This window comes from Pongo abelii, chromosome 9 (assembly GCF_028885655.2).
Source record: "Pongo abelii isolate AG06213 chromosome 9, NHGRI_mPonAbe1-v2.0_pri, whole genome shotgun sequence".
Classification (NCBI taxonomy): Eukaryota; Metazoa; Chordata; class Mammalia; order Primates; family Hominidae; genus Pongo; species Pongo abelii.
In genome coordinates this window covers 126,330,960-126,347,361 of record NC_071994.2, presented here as the reverse complement: position 1 = coordinate 126,347,361, position 16,402 = coordinate 126,330,960, and the positions used below count along the sequence as shown (strand labels likewise).

Below are 16,402 nucleotides of genomic sequence, written 5' to 3'. Positions count from 1 at the left end.
ATGCCGAGGCAGGAGGAATTGCTTGAGCTCAGAAGTTTGAAACCAACCTGGGCAACATGGCAAAACTCCATTTCTACAAAAAGTACAAAAATTAGCCAGGTATAGTGGCATGCACCTGTATTCCCAGCTACTCAGGAGGCTGACAGGAGGATTGCTTGACCCTGGGAGGTCGAGGGTCCAGTGGGCTGTGGTCACACCACTGTACTCCAGCCTGGGGGACAAAGCAAACCCCTGTCAAAAAAAAAAAAAGGGGGGGGGAATTTTGGTTAGCTCAATTTAATTCTTTCTGGCTCTACCAGAGATTGTAGCCCATCTGCTGGGGCCACAGTGGAGAGGAGAAATTTTGAGTGAAATTTTCTCATACAAAAGCAAAGGAGTTATAAAACACTCACTATGTTTTGGGGAGTGAGATATGCACACTGCAAGTGATGAATGCAACACAATATAAGCCACTTCATAAACATTATTAAAAATAATAAATTAATTGTTTATATTGTTAAGTAAAAAGTTACTATATACACTAAACACCTTAGCATTTCACAGATAGAAGAGCCCATTCTGAACCAGAATCAGATAACTTGATTTGGGCTTAGAAAGAGACCTAGGTTTAGAGCAGTGGTTCTCAGGTGATGGCAATTTTGTTTCCCAGGAAACATTTGGCAATATCTGAAAACATTTTTGATTGTCACAACACAAGGAAGGAGGAAGGGCTGTGTTAGTCTATTTTGCATTGCTATCAAGGAATGCCTGGCCGGGCGTGGTGGCTCACGCCTGTAATCCCAGCACTTTGGGAGGCCGAGGCAGGCGGATCACGAGGTCAGGAGATCGAGACCATCCTTGGTAACACGGTGAAACCCCGTCTCTACTAAAAATACAAAAAATTAGCTGGGCGTGGTGGCGGGTGCCTGGAGTCCCAGCTACTTGGGAGGCTGAGGCAGGAGAATGGCGTGAACCCGGGAGGCGGAGCTTGCAGTGAGCCGAGATCGCGCCACTGCACTCCAGCCTGGGCGACAGAGCAAGACTCCGTCTCAAAAAAAAAAAAAAAAAAAAAGAGTGCCTGAGATTGGATAATATATAAAGAAAAGAGGTTTATTGGCTCATGGCTCTGGGCTGTACATGAAGCACAGTGCTAGGCATCTGCTTCTAATGAGGGCCTCGGGAAGCTTGCAATCATGGTGGAAGGCAAAGGGGGAGCCTGCATATCACATGGCAAAAGAGGGAGCAAGAGGTAAGGGATGCCAGTCTCCTTTAAACAACTCACTCTCACGTTAATTAACGGACGATCCAGAACTCACTACCATAGCAGGGGGACCAAGATATTCATGAGGGATCCACCCCCAAGACCCAAACGTCTCCCACTAGCCCACCTCCAACATTAGAGGTCATATTTCAGCATGAGATTTGGAGGGGACAAAACATCTAAATCATATCGGGTGTATGGATAGGTGCAACTAGCATGTAGGGAATAGAGGCCACTGTACACTGGATGCTGCTATACATTCCACAATGCACGAAACGCTCCCACAGCAAGGAATTACCTGGCCAGAATAGTCAGTAGTGCTGAGGTTGAGGATCCCTGGCCTAGAGTTGGCAGAGAGGAAGAGAGGAAAGCTTTGGGCAAAGGTTGTGTGTGGGAGTGTGAGGGTTGGGGAGTAGAGGGGAGGTATAAGATGGAGGCAGGTGGAAGAACAATAGAAACACCAGGCCACCATCCCACGTTGTAATCTGGAGGAAGATTCCCTCCACCAACTAATGATAACTTATCTTCTGACTTACTGATCTCCATTAGCAACAAATATAAGAATCCCTTTTACATTTCACCTTTCATTCCTGTTCACCTTTTATTCCTGCATGAAACAAGATCTAATAACCTTTCAGGGGTTTCTTCAGACCCTGACAAAATTACCTTTCACCCCTACTATACAACCAAAGATATTTTAGGTTTAATTTTTCTCCTCCTCCTCCTAGTAACCCTAGTACTATTTTCACCTGACCTCCTGAGCGACCCAGATAACTACGCTTTAGCCAACCCCCTCAACGCCCCATCCCACATTAAGCCAGAGTGGTACTTCCTGTTTGCCTATGCAATCTTACGATCCATCCCTAACAAACTAGGAGGCGTACTGGCCCTTGTCTTCTCCATTCTCATTCTAGCAGTTATTCCTGTACTTCACACGTCTAAACAACAAACCATAATATTCCAACCATTGAGTCAGTGCCTATTCTGAATCTTAATGGCCGAACTATTTACACTCACATGAATTGGGGGACAGCCAGTTGAATACCCTTTTATCACCTTCAGACAGACAGCATCTATTATGTACTTCTCTACCATCCATTTTATTTTATTTTATTTTATTTTATTTCATTTTGAGACAGCGTCTGGCTCTGTCACCCAGGCTGGAGTGCAGTAGCGCAATCTCGGCTCACTGCAACCTCCACCTGCCAGGTTCAAACAATTCTTCTGCCTCAGCCTCCCGAGTAGCTGGAACCACAGGCATGCGCCACCATGCCCAGCTAATTTTAGTAGAGACGAGGTTTCACCATGTTGGCCAGGCTGGTCTCTAACTCCTGACCTTGTGATCCACTTGCTTCAGCCTCCCAAAGTGCTGGGATTACAGGCATGAGCCACAGCGCCCGGCCCTTCTACCATCCATTTTAGAATCTTAAACTGTTACCACCGAAGCTCAGCCCAACTCCTTTGTATTGCAGATGTGGAAGCTTTCCCCTAAAGACACAGAATTGATTGCTCAAGGCCACACAGGTTTCTAAATAGCAGAACCAGCTGCAGAACGCAGGCCCCTAACTCACTGGCCAGTCCTGTTTCTTCTGTTTTATTTTTGACATCTAACAGCCCAATAACCTTTTGAACATCTCACGTACAAACCTCTGAGCTACAGAATAGTTTTCAACTATTTCAACAGGAGGTTCCTATTGAGTTGAAAACTATTCTGTAGCTCAGAGGTTTGTAAAGCTTTTCTGCAAAGGACCAGAGAGTAAATATTTTAGGCTTTATAAGCCAGACGATTTCAGTCAGAAATACTCAACGCTGCTGCTGTAGTGTGAAAGCCGCCATACACCATACATAAATGAATGGGTATAGCTGTGTTCCAGTAGAATTTATTTATAGACACGGAACTTAAATTTTATACAATGTATGTGTCAGAAAACAGTAATTTTCTTTTAATTTTTTCCACCCATTTAAAAATGTTAGAAGAGTCCAGGCGCAGTGGCTCACGCCTTGTAATACCAGAACTTTGGGAAGCCATGGCGGGTGGATCACCTGAGGTCAGGAGTTCGAGGCCAGCCTGGCTAACACAGTGAAACCCCATCTCTATTAAAAATACAAAAAATTAGCTGGGTGTGGTGGTGCACACCTGTAATCCCAGCTACTTGGGAGGCTGAGACAGGAAAATTGCTTGAACTCGGCAGGCAGAGGTTGCAGTGAGCCGAGATCTTGCCATCGCGCTCCAGCTTGGGTGACAGAGCAAGACTTCATCTCAAATAAATAAATAAGAATTGTTCTTAGCTCCAGACCTCACCAAATGGTGGCAGGGTGGGGGGAGGGGGTGGGGGGCAGGTGGGAGCAGGGAGGATGTTACCAGATTTGGACTCTACATCAAAATTGCTGATATGCTGCTATCAGAAAGTAGATCTCTGTAACCAGCAGGAAAAAAATTTAAAAACCTCCAGAAAAGTGCAATAATTGCAAACAATACATACCATAAATACTGTTGTTGCTAAATGTAAGATAAAGTTTCATATTTCTATATGCACACACACATACACATAAGCACTAGAGAAAGATCCAGAAGGATCTTCATAAAATTCATAACAGGAATTACTTGGGGGAGGGGAGGAGGCTTGATGGGAATAGGTGAAGGAAGGCCTTGCAGTGTTTCCATGTGTTTTATAATGAGAATATATTTATGTCTTAGTCCTGTAATTTGTTTTAAATTTAAAAAGAGTCCATGTGTATCTTATACTAGTTTAATGAATTTGCCTCACCCCTCACAAATCAACTTCATCCCTCCTTGCTGTCTCATCCGTGGGAATTAGGGACAGAGCTGGAGAAGCCCAGGACAGAGCTTCTGCCCCTGCTTAGCAAGTCGCCGGGAGGCAGCCTCGGGCCCTGAGGGTTTCCGGTCATTTTATGGTTTGGGGTAGGGAGGGGAGAAATGCTATTTCGTCAAATTAAAAAATAAAATAAAATTACTACTCTTTCTGCTGGGATACTGGTGGTCTAGTTAGAGGATCTGACTTTGGAAACCCCAAGGACAAAGGAGACGTAAAAAGCAGCCGCAGCCAGTCCCCTGGTGTCTGGGTCGCTGCTCTTGAAACCTCCAGCACATGTGGTTTCAATCACCGAGCCTGGCGCCTTCCGCCACTCAGAAGCCCAGCAGCTTCGGGGCGCCCAACTGACTTCTTTGTTTGCGAGGAGCTGGGCCCAGCAGGGTGGCCGCCTTCGAGAGAGGTTTTAGGCTCAGCCTTCCCCTTTCTATAAAATTCCGGAAATATCAGGGCAGACCCAGGCGACAGGCTGCAGGCAGCCTGCAGCCTGCTCGGGGGAGATCTCATCTCTGGGGACAGCCTAACCCTGAGACCTCTTGGCCAGCGCCGTCCAAAGCAAACAGCGAGCAGATGGTCCAAGCTCGGCCTCTGGTGAAACTGTTTATTCTTAGGAGATGGCCATCTCCCCTCTGGGACCCTGTCGGCTCCATCAGCCTTTGCTCCTCTTTCCCTTCCGCATCTCCCCCTTCCTCCTTCTAAATGGGAGTCCTCTGAATTTGATACCACTTTTGAGCTTTAAGAAAGGTCTACCCCGTCTCTACTAAAAATACAAAAAATTAGCCGGGCGTGGTGGCGGGCACCTGCAGTCCCAGCTACTCGGGAGACTGAGGCAGGAGAATGGCGTGAACCCGGGAGGCGGAGCTTGCAGTGAGCCGAGATCGCGCCACTGCACTCCGGCCTGGGCGACAGAGCGAGACTCCGTCTCAAAGGAAAAAAAAAAAAAAAAAAAAAAGGAAAGGTCTGCAAGGAAAAGTCAGCATTCTTTCCATTGTGGAAGGTTAATTTGGTTTCCTAGAGGAGAAGGGTTGAATGGAAACATACGGGGCTCGGGAAACTGGACATGGGAGGTTTACATACCCAGTTTGGAATGAGGACAAACCTTGTTTGCCTATGTTGGCAGCTTGTCACATCTAAAACCAAATGCCATTAGCCAGCCCCATAAGTAAGATTCCATTTATGGTAAATTACTAAAGTTATACTTTCAGAAAGTTAAAGGTGACAGGGCGTCGTGGCTCACACCTGCAATCTCAGCACTTGGGAGGCCGAGGCAGGCGGATCCCGTGAGCTCAGGAGTTCGAGACCAACCTGGCCAACATGGTAAAACCCCCGTCTCTACTAAAAATGCAAAAACTAGCCAGGCGTGGTGGCATGTGCCTGTAATCCCCGCTACTCGGGAGGTTGAGGCAGGAGAATCGCTTGAACCTGGGAGGCGGAGATTACAGTGAGCCAAGATCGCGCCACTGCACTCCAGCCTGGGCGACAGAGCGAGACTCAGTCTCAAAAAAAAAAAAAAAATTACTTAAAAGTAATAACCCAGGTTCCAGCCATGAAACATTACACTGGAGAGACCATAAACTTCCATCTTGGCCTAGAGCGGCCCTTAAAGCGCCAGGGAGAGGAGGGCGGGGTGGGGGGGACCACCCTAGAACCGGCCACCGGCGGTATCATGGCAACCTGAACCCCGCTCCCCAAGAATATGAAAGTGAGGACGACTCTTACGAACTGTTGGATTTAACTGAGTATGCACGAAGGCACCAGTGGTGGAATCCAGTGTTTGGCCACAGTTCGGGATCTATGGTGGAAAAATACGCAGTAGCTACCCAGATTGTAATGGGTGGCGTTCCTGGCTGGTTTGCAGGATTTTTGTTCCAGAAAGTTTGAAAACTTGCAGCAACTGCAGTAGGTGGTGACTTTCTTGCCGTCAGATTGCTAGTCATAGTGGCTATGTGCAGATTAACTGGAAGAGAGTTGAAAAAGATGTAAACAGCAAAAAGGCAGATGAAGAAGCGAGCAAACAAAGCAGCACCTGAAATCAACAATTTAATTGAAGAAGCAATAGAATTTATCAAACAGCACATTGTGATATCCGGTGGATTTGTGGGAGGCTTTTTTCTCGAACTTGCATCTTAAGGACGTGAATATTCTCCCATAGTGGATTCAACTATGAGAAAAGAAGTGGCAGCAATAAGGGGTCTCTCAACAGTACATGCTGCCAGAGTCTGTAGGGCAAGGAGAAACAACTAGCTGGAAAATACTGAATTCACAACTTAGCATTTTGCCATCTGAAGCTAGGCAAACTAGTATCTGCAACAATAGTATTCCTGAGCAAAACATGGCTTTCATCATTTTTGTAATAATTTGCATCTGTTTAGAAATTAGCCTATAAAATATCACCATTGGATGTAGATATGGAGAGAAAAGAAATATGCTGGATTTATTGCCTAGTGAAATATTCTCTTTTTATGTAAATAAAATGTTCTTCATTGTGAAAAAAAATAGAAATACTACAGTGGAAATACAAACCTACAGGCAATCATCTTACCTTAATCAACCCAATTCCTAGCCTGGACTCCTGAAATATCTATGACAGACACCTCATTCAGGACTTTGTTTTTCACTGTTACCTCTTGGGACATTGTCAGTCCTTAGCTTTGACCATATATACATATACATATGGTGTATAGGCTCTATAAATTAGGGTCCCCTCCCCACACCTTCTTTTTTTTTTTAACTTTTGAGAACAGCACAAACACTGCAAAGATATTTGACAGTTTTCTCAGGGTTTGTTTTTGTTTTTTTTTTTTTTGAGATGGAGTCTTGTTCTATCACCCAGGCTGGAGTGCAATGGCACGATCTCAGCTCACGGCAACCTCTGCCTCCTGGGTTCAAGCCATTCTCCTGCCTCAGCCTCACAAGTAGCTGGGATTACAGGCACCCGCCACCATGCCTGGCTAATTTTTGTATTTTTAGTAGAGATGGGGTTTCACCATGTTGGCCAGGCTGGTCTCGAACTCCTGACCTCAGTTGATCCACCTGCCTCGGCCTCCCAAAGTGCTGGGTTTACAGGCATGAGCCACCATGCCCAGCCTATTTTGTTGTTCTTGAAGTAAATAAGGAAAAAAATTTTCAAAACCAGTTAATTTGTTTATTGCTGCTCTTGGATTTATGACAGCTGGTATCCATGAAGCCAAGCGCTCTCCTGACAGTGTGCTGGCACACTGACAAGCTCACGTGCTAGACAGCAATTTTTTTTTTTGAGACAGAGTCTCACTCTGTTGCCCAGGCTGGAGTGCAGTGGCACAATCTCAGTTCACTGTAACCTCCACCTCCTGGGTTCAAGCGATCCTGGTGCCTCAGCCTCCTGAGTAGCTGGGACTACAAGCATGCACCACCATGCTGGGCTACTTTTTTGTATTTTTAGTAGAAATGGGGTTTCACCATGTTGGTCAGGCTGGTCTGGAACTCCTGACTTCATGTGACCCCCCACCCCCGCCTCAGCCTCCCAAAGTGCTGGGATTATAGGCATGAGCCACCGCGCCCAGTCTAGAGTGCAAATTTGAACATGAAATGCCCTTGCTTAAAAACCCCAATGGCTCCCCTTTGCCTAAGCACCAGGGACAAATTTTAATCTTCTTAGTATGCTATTGTGAAAGAAAAAATTAATCATAATACTTGTTAAAGATGGTAAGAAATTCACTATTCAAGGGGAGTGTAGGAGAGAGAAAAACTCTTTTCCTTCTACCCTTTTTGGTCCTTTGCTGGGGCTCTGCAACAAAAGACAGATTAATAAGAGAAAAAAGAGAAAAACATACTTTTTTTTTTTTTTTTTAAGACAGAGTCTCACTGTCGCCCAGGCTGGAATGCAGTGGCGAGATCTCGGCTCACTGCAACCTCCCTCTCCCAGGTTCCAGTGATTCTCGTGCCTCAACCTCCTGAGTAGCTAGGATTACAGGTGTGTGCCACCACGCCTGGCCAATTTTTGTATTTTTAGTAGAGACAGGGTTTCACCGTGTTGGCCAGGCTGGTCTTGAACTCCTGGCCTCAAGTGATCTGCCTACCTTGGCATCCCAAAGTGCTGGGATTATAGACATGAGCCACTGCCTACAAATTTATTTAATATAAGTCTTATGTCATATGAGAGCTTTCATAAGGAAATGAAGCCCCAGAAAAATAGTTACATATGTTTTTACTAGGTTTGATGAAGAGTAAAAAATCAGGGGAAAAGGGTATGATCTAAGGGTGATAAGCTGGGGGAGACAGCAAGGCCTGCCCGCTCAGATTCGTCTCAGTGTTCCTGTCTTCACAGACAAGGACACTACTTCCTCTGGGCATAGGGAGGTTGCCTCTCATATCAGGGTCTTATGACCTTCTTGAGGGGAAGGTCAGACAGTCCTTCCTGCACCTGCTCTTTCTCAGATTTCTTTGGCTTAAAATACTCAATATGCCAAGGTGTCATATTTTGGGGTAGGATATTCTGAACCCCATCATAGTAGTGGCTACTACAATGGGGTTTTGTAGTATGGGCTAGAGATGGGGCTCAAATCCAGGGACAATAAGGGAAAGTGGAGATTTATAGCCAAGAAAAAAGGTAGGGGAACCAATGGATGGAAAATCACTAGGAAGTAGGGTAACTCTTTGCTAAACTGACTTAACAAGATTTCTGCTGAAAGGAAGCAAGGATAAGAAGATGTTGACGGTGGTCAGACCGAGAGGAGGATTCCACTAAACTCTCTCAGTAGGATTCTTGATAAAACTGGAGTAAGCAGACCTAGACAGAGCCAAAGGTTGGGCCTAGTCAAAAGGAGGACCCAGAGGAGCCTGACTAGAGCCCGGTCAAGGAGTCTGTGTTCACATGAACTTCTGATTTTGCTCCATTACCCTTTTCCAGCCTCATTTCCAGTCATTAGAGCCTGTGGATTCTATACTGATATCATTGCAAACTTCCCATCTTTCCCTGAACATATCTCCAGGTCATCCCAACAATTCTAGAATTCCTTGGTGGGCAGTTATAATCTCAGAGGCCAGGCATAATGACACACCCCTATAACCCCAGCCTTTGGGAGGCCGAGGCAGGCAGATCGCTTGAGGTCAGTAATTTGAGACCAGCCTGGCCAACATGGTGAAACCCTGCCTCTACCAAAAAATACAAAAATTAGCTGGGCATGGTGCACGCCTACTTGCAAAGCTGAGGTGGGAGAATCACTTGAGCCTGGGAGGTGGAGGTTGCAGTGAGCGGAGATCACACCACTGCCCTCCAGCCTGGGCCACAGAGTGAGACCCTGTCTCAAACAAAATAAATAAATAAAAATAAAATAAAAAACAGGGCCAGGCGCAGTGTCTCACGCCTGTAATCCCAGCACTTTGGGAGGCCGAGGTGGGTGAATCACTTGAGGTCAGGAGTTCGAGACCAACCTGGCCAACATGGTGAAACCCCATCTCTACTAAAAATACAAAAAGTAGCTGGGTGTGGTGGCAGGCGCCTGTAATCCAAGCTACTCAAAAGGCTGAAGCAGGAGAATCACTTGAACCCAAGAGGCGGAGGTTGCCGTGAGCCAAGATTGCACCACTGCACTCCAGCCTGGGTAACAGAGCAAGACTCTGTCTCAAAAATAAAATAAAATAAAATAAAGTGAGAGAGACAAAAATAAGAGAAAAAAAAAGGAAAAAGTTATCACCTCAGAGCACAGAGGAATAGAAAACACTGGGGAAACTGTGATTTAGGAAACAGCCATCTCCATGTGGACCTTCTGAATAGCTTTCCATATTTGACAGTTCCCCAAAGTAATCATTCCTTTGTTGAGTCCTTAATAGGGCAGCTGCCCACTCACCAGCCGTGTGCCCTGGCATGGGACTGAATCAGCCTGCAGGAAGTTAGGAATCATATCCTTCTGCAATTTGCTAAAAAGAAAAAGAATGCTATTTGTGAAGCAGAGGTTCTGCCTCAGCACTTGGTTTAGTTCTGCTCCTTCCTGAGAGGTTTCTTACACATAGGCCCCCCGCAAAGATTATTACTTTCCTTCACTTTTGTACTTCTTACTATAATAGCTAAGATAGATTTTATACAACGTTCTTCAAACAAGACGACATTTAATCCTTATGAGAGCCATGTGAAAAGATGGCTCATTTTATAGATGATAAAAGTAGGTTTAGAAAAATTAAGGATCTTGGTCGGGTGCTGTGGCTCACGCCTGTAATCTCAGCACTTTGGGAGGCTAAGGCAGGTGGATTGCCTGAGGTTAGGAGTTTGAAACCAGCCTGGCCAACATGGTGAAACCACGTCTCTACTAAAAATACAAAAATTAGCCGGGCACAGTGGCGCATACCCGTAATCCCAGCTACTCAGGAGGCTGAGGCCGGAGAATCGCTCAAACCCGGGAGACAGGGGTTGCAGTGAACCGAGATCTCACCGTTGCACTCCAGCCTGGGCAACAAGAGCGAAACTCCATTTCAAAAAAAAAAAAAAAAGAAAAGAAAAAGAAAGAAAGATAAAGGGCAGAGTCAGGACTCAAATGTGACCCAAACCCACTCAAGTAACCATCCTCCACACTGTGTTTTGAAACCCAGTATTTAAGAGTTTGGAAAAGGTTAGTTTTGGGCTTATTTTTGGTTATTGTTTGCCTGTTTGTTTTGTTTTGCTTCTAATCTTAAATATGTAAAATTAAAGTAAGAAGAGTTAGAAATTCCCTCCAAGAGTCAAAATATTTCTTTGTCAAAATATTCTTTCTATATTTTTTCTTTTTTTTCTGTATTTTTTTCTAATCTTTGTGGCTACCAGGAAATATTTCTCAATGGAACTGATGGAGTAAGAGAAATTTCTAGGCTCTTCATATTTGAGGGATGAGAAAAAGATCTAAAACTAAACAGTCATACTATTTGGGGGGAAAGAAAAATGATCACCTAAGTACTATTTTGGAATGACAGATATTATTTTTGAAATCCGGCTGGGCACGGTGGCTCATGCTTGTAATCCCAGCACTTTAAGAGCCCAAGGCGGGTGGATCACTTGAGGTCAGGAATTCAAGACCAGACTGGCCAACATGGTGAACCCGTCTCTACTAAAAACACAAAAATTAGCCAGGCATGGTGGTGCACACCTGTAATCCCAGCTACTTGGGAGGCTGAGGCGGGAGAATCATTTGAACCCGGGAGGCAGGGGTTGCAGTAAGCTGAGATAGTGCCACCGCACTCCAGCCTGGGCGACAGAGTGAGACTCCGTCTCAAAAAAAAAAAAAAAAGAAAGAAAAAGAAAAAAAAAAAAACGAATTCCATTTGGGGAAGGAAAACAAAGAACTTACCACACTTTTTGCTATGATGGTGTTTAGAAGCAACTCTGAAGGGAGTTTTAGATTTGTGAACTATTTTCTGACTCCTGAACTACTTTTTTTTCCCCAACCATTTCCACAGCTCAACCCTCACCCTCCCAGAATGCCTGCTGTCCATTCCCTGGCATGTGTAGAAGGCAGGAACGATGCAGTTCTCAGTGGGTGCCTGCCAGGGAAGGTGCGCTTCTGTCCATCTGGGCGAGGACATCACTTAAGGGCCATCAGCTTCTGTCAAAGGAAGGGTGATAAAATTTTTCTTCTCCCTCCTGACTTGCTTAAACATCATCCAGACCATACCATTTTTCTTAATTTGCACTGGGTGGACGATAAATACTTTTTCTTCCTTTTTAATTTTGCCGAACCCTGCCCAGAAAGCAGGGGAAAGCCTTGATGGCCCTGGGGCCGTTTCCCAGCGCCTCCCAGGGAGCTCTACCAGACCAGGGTGACTCTGAGTGACAATTATGGGAAGTGATCTTCGTCCACAAAAGGGCCAGTTTGAGGCCTCTCGGGGCAGTTACATCCCTTGGACTCCCCTGTACAGTTCCCAGAGTTTCAAATTTCTGAAAGATGAACACCATACAGTGTTCTCCAGCCCCAACACTAATTTTCTTTACCTCCTTTTCCCTTGAATATTTTTACTCTTTCTCACCATCTGGATTCCTATGAAGAGAGGTTTCCACTCAATCCTGCTTTAACATGCTCTTTTCTGAGTGTGGGCAGAGTCTTCTCTGTGGCTTAGTGGTTTTGAATGCTAAACAGAGCAAGAGACAAAATTTGATCCCTGGCTGTGTAACTTATATTTATTTCTCTAGTTTCTCAGGTCTGGAGCCTCCAGGAAAAAAAAAAAAAAGTGTGTTTTGATAAAAAGGAAGGAGTAGGTGGATTAGATGTGAAACACTGTTTCTGAAAGCAACAAGGTGTCAAAAGTCAGAAGGCCTGGGTTCCAGTCCCAACTTTGCCATTAACTTGCATCAGTGTGGCTTGTCACTTAGCTGCCTAATATATAAGATAAAATGGTCAAATGAGAAGTGGTACTGAACTATATATATATAATATATAATATTATTGTATATAAATATAATATTTATATATATAAAATTTATATACTGAACTATATATTATATAATATAATATATTATATTATATATTATGTTATATTATATTATATATAAATATATTATTTATTATATATTTTACAATTACTATATATTATATAATTATATAATATATTCAATTATTTTTGAAATTGAATATTCAATTTTGAATTAGAATATATTTGAAATTTTTGAAATTAATTATATATATGATATATTATGTATAATATCATATATTATACATAATATATCATGTTATATATTTTATATATATGTATATTAAGACGGAGTTTCACTCATTGCCCAGGCTGGAGTGCAATGGTACGATCTCGGCTCACTGCAACCTCCGCCTCTTGGATTCAAGCAATTCTCCTGCCTCAGCCTCCTGAGTAGCTGGGATTACAGGCACCCGCCACCACGCCAAGCTAATTTTTTGTATTTTTGTGTTTTTGCTGGAGATGGGGTTTCACCATGTTGGCCAGTGTGGTCTCCAGCCTGACCTCAGGTGATCCACCTGCCTCGACCTCCCAAAGTGCTGGGATTACAGGTATGAGCTACTGCTCCTGGCCCTGAACAATATTTAGAAGCACACATTTTGAAGCAGACAGATCTTCAGTTTAACACCGGCTGTGCTAATTATTGGCTGTATTTCTGCAGTCAATTTCTTTGACTTCCCTAAGCCTCAGTTTCATCACCTATAAAATGGGAATAAAAATCATACCTATTGTATGGGGTTGTGTAAGGATTAAGAAAGATAATGTTCACAGAGCTCTTAGCAAGTGTTCAATATAAGTAGCTATTAGTATAAAAGTTTCATAAAATTCTTCCCACCTCTATATATTTTAATATTCAATTTGAAAAAAAGGTCAAATTAGTTGTTTGACATATACTGATGATTAAACTTTTACTTATTTTTCACTTTTTAACTTGCAGTCTTTTTCTTTTTTTTTTGAGACATGGTCTCACCACGTTGCTCAGGCTAGAATGCAGTGACGTGATCATAGCTCACTGCAGCCTCTACCTCCTGGGCTCAAGCAAAAATCTCACATCAGCCTCCCCAGTAGCTGAGACTACAGGCATGTGCCACCACATCTGGCTACTTTTTATTTTTGGTAGAGGCAAGATCTTGCTATGTTGCTCAGGCTGGTCTCAAACTCCTGTGCTCAAGCGATCCTCCCACCTCAGAATTACAGGCCTGAGCCACCATGCTGGCCTTGTAGTCCTACTTTGTTTTTGTTTTTTTAAAGAAGTCCCCTTTCTTCCTGGTTGGCTGAGTTGGTTTTTTTTTGTTTGTTTTTTTTTTTAATCATGAATGGGTATTGAATTTGTTAAAGTCTTTTTCTTCATTCTTCATCTCCTGAAATCATACTGCTTTTCTCCTTCATCCTATAAATATGGGGAATTACTATGATTAATTGATTTTTTATTGTTAAACCAACCTTATATTCTGAGGATAAAACCTACTTGGTCTGATGTATTACTTTTTTTTTTTTTTTTTTTTTTTTTTTTGAGACAGAGTCTCATTCTGTCTCCAGGCTGGAGTACAATGGTGTGATCCTGGCTTACTGCAACCTCTGCCTCCCTGGTTCAAGTGATTCTCCTGCCTCAGCCTCCTGAGTCTTGGATTACAGGCTCTCACCACCACACTCGGCTAATTTTTTTGTATTTTCAGTAGAGATAGGGTTTCGCCGTGTTGGCCAGGCTGGTCTCGAACTCCTGACGTCAGGTAATCCGCCCACCTTGGCCTCCCAAAGTGCTGGAATTACAGGCGTGAGCCATCGTGCCCGGCCACATTACTCTTTATATCTATTACTTGATTTGATTTTGTTAAGGGATGATTGCATGTAAGTTCATGAGTGGTATTGGTCTGTGATTTTCTTTTGTGTGTATGTGATATCTTTATCTGGGTGTTGGGATCAGAGTAATGCTGATAAAATGAAAAGCAAGTGCTCCTTTTCTATTTTCTCAAAGAGTTTGGGTAGAATCACTATCATTTCTCCTCTCCAAAAGGTTTAGTTCTGGCTTTTAAATGTGAAACAAACCGCCCCTTTTAGTCCTCCCTCCCTCCACACAGTAAGTCTTAATTACTAATATGGAAAAGAAGTCATTATAAAAAGAGGTGGGCTGGGCGCTGTGGCTCACACCTGTAATCCCAGTACTTTGGGAGGCCGAGATGGGTGGATCACTTGAGGTTAGGAGTTCGAGACCAGTCTGGCCAACATGGTGAAACCCCATCTCTACTAAAGATACAAAAATTAGCTGGGCGTGATGATACATACTTGTAATCCCAGCTACTCAGGAAGCTGAGGCAGGAGAATCACTTGAATCCAGGAGGCGCAAGTTGCAGTAAGCTGAGATCACGCCACTGCACTCCAGCCTGGGTGACAGAGAGAGACTCTGTCTCAAAAAAAAAAAGGAAGAAAAGAAAAAAAAAAGAAATTATTTAAAGATGGAATTATATGCTCATAGTTTCCTGTACTTTTCCTTTATAGCATTTATCACATTTATACACTTAATTATATTTAACTTATCACATTTAATATAATTAAATTCTTATAATTATTTCTCTCTTATTACTATGAGTCTTTTTCATACAATTATAAGTGTCATGAGGGAAGAGACTAGTTCTGTTTTCTTTTTTTTTTTTTAAGACGGAGTCTCGCACTCTCGCCCAGGCTGGAGTGCAGTAGCGCCATCTCAGCTCACTGCAGGCTCTGCCTCCCAGGTTCATGCCATTCTCCTGCCTGAGTCTCCCAAGTAGCTGGGACTACAGGCGCCCACCACCACGCCTGGCTAATTTTTTGTATTTTTAGTAGAGATGGGGTTTCACCGTGTTAGCCAGGATGGTCTCAATCTCATGATCTTGTGATCCGCCCGCCTCGGCTCCCAAAGTGCTGGGATTACAGGAGTGAGCCGCTGGGCCCAGCCTAGTTCTGTTTTCTTATTACCGTCTTCATAAACTTAGCTCAAGAGTAGAAAGGCAGGAGACCAGGTGCAGTGGCTCACACCTTTAATCCTCACACACTGAAACACTGAGGCTGGAGCATTCTTGAGCCCAGGAGTTCAAGACCAGCCTGGGCAACACACTGAGACTCCCATCTCTACAAAAAATAGGACGGGTAAATAGTTGATTAATATATCGATAAATTAATTAATACATTACTTAATATTTTCAGATGAACTTCCCAGAGAATTTGCATGTCTCTCTGAAAACTTAATTAATTCAGCTTACATCCATTGAGGGCCTATTTGGTGAAAAGCATTGTGTAAATACAAAGAAGAATTGAAAAGAATGGCCCTGCCTGGGGAATTTAACATGCAGTAGGAGAAAAGATGAGACGCTATATAGGCATGACAAAATGTAAGATCTATTATAGAAGTGTCTACAGAGTATTATAGGAAAATGGATAAAAAAAGAAATTCATGCTATTCAGGCAAAGCAATATATTCAGGCTGGCCTCTTGGAAGAGAGGAAAAGATTTTCTAAGCAGGGAAGGTGAGGCAATAAGCAGCGTGAGCAGCACATGGTGGGTGTGGCTAGGAAGGTGTCTTTGTTATACTCTAACCCAGCACATTGTCCAGTGGGTGCTTCCTATGTGCTCCTGCTGTGGGAAGAGAGAGCAGAAAGCAAAGAGAGTGGGCTGGGCGCAGTGGCTCATGCCTGTAACCCAAGCACTTTGGGAGACCGAGGCGGGCAGATCACATGAGGTCAGGAGTTTGAGACCAGCCTGGCCAACATGGCGAAACCCTGTCTCTACTAAAAATACAAAAAAATTAGCCAGGCGTGGTGGCACATGCCTATAATCACAGCTACTTGGGAGGCTGAAGCAGGAGAATCACTTGAACCCAGGAGGCAGAGGTTGCAGTGAGCTGAGATCGTGCCACTGCACTCCAGACTGGGCAACAGAGCAAGAC

At 43.8% G+C, this 16,402-nt stretch overlaps 1 protein-coding gene and 1 pseudogene across 2 annotated transcripts in view; both read left to right on the top strand.

Moving 5' to 3' along the window:
• Positions 1-16,402, top strand: part of CLMP (CXADR like membrane protein) — a 126,850-nt gene that overhangs the window by 54,835 nt on the left and 55,613 nt on the right. The gene's annotated exons all lie outside the window — the stretch shown is intronic.
• On the top strand, positions 1,207-6,823 carry LOC112135534 (FUN14 domain-containing protein 1-like; annotated as a pseudogene).